At 47.9% G+C, this 842-nt stretch overlaps 1 pseudogene; it reads left to right on the top strand.

Annotated features, from left to right (window-relative positions):
- The first annotated feature begins 336 nt into the window (after positions 1-336).
- Positions 337-454, top strand: LOC126260999 (5S ribosomal RNA; annotated as a pseudogene).
- Positions 455-842: the final 388 nt, after the last annotated feature.

Genomic DNA, 842 nt, shown 5'->3' with positions numbered 1-842 from the left:
AGTCTCTGTCATGTCTCCACAAGCCTGTTCTATTCACAGACGGTGCTTGAGAAGAATGACTTTCCATAACCTTTAACCTAAGTTCGAATTCTTCTAATAATTTAACGAGATTTATGTGGAAGAATGCAACATGCAGCTTCGATTTTCTTCGAACTTATCCTCCCGGAGCTTTAACAGTAAACCTCTCCGTGATGTGCAACGTCTGTATTCTGCTGCCTGCAACTGGAAACTTATTAGTATCTCTGAAGCGCTCTTGCACTTCTGCACGAACCCGTGGCGAAACGTGTGTCTCTCCTTTGGATCTCCTCCATTTCCTCTGTTAATAATAGGTTATGAGGCAACGGCCTTGCCGCAGTGGATACACCGGTTCCCGTGAGATCACCGAAGTTAAGCGCTGTCGGGCGTGGTCGGCACTTGGATGGGTGACCATCTAGGCCGCCATGCGCTGTTGCCATTTTATCGGGGTGCATTCAGCTTCGTGATGCCAATTGAGGAGCTATTCGACCGAATAGTAGCGGCCTCGGTCAAGAATACCATCATAACGACCGGGAGAGCCGTTTGCTGACCCCACGCCCCTCCTATCCGCATTCTCCTCTGAGGATGACACGGCGGTCGGATGGTCCCGGTACGCCACTCAAGGCCTGAATACGGAGTGCTTTTTTTTAATACTAGGTTGTAAGGATGGCAGGCTGACCAGGAATATTCAAGAATAGACTGGGCGAGTGTTTTTAAGCCTCTTCTTTCGCTGATGTGATACATTTCCTTGGGATCCTTCCAGTTTATTGCAGTCTGGCATCTGATTTTTCCCCTTAACAGATTTTTGTGGTTGTTACATATTTGAG

Source organism: Schistocerca nitens, chromosome 5, assembly GCF_023898315.1.
Source record: "Schistocerca nitens isolate TAMUIC-IGC-003100 chromosome 5, iqSchNite1.1, whole genome shotgun sequence".
NCBI lineage: Eukaryota > Metazoa > Arthropoda > Insecta > Orthoptera > Acrididae > Schistocerca > Schistocerca nitens.
The sequence above is the reverse complement of the archived record's forward strand: the minus strand, read 5'-3'. Positions and strand labels throughout refer to the sequence as shown.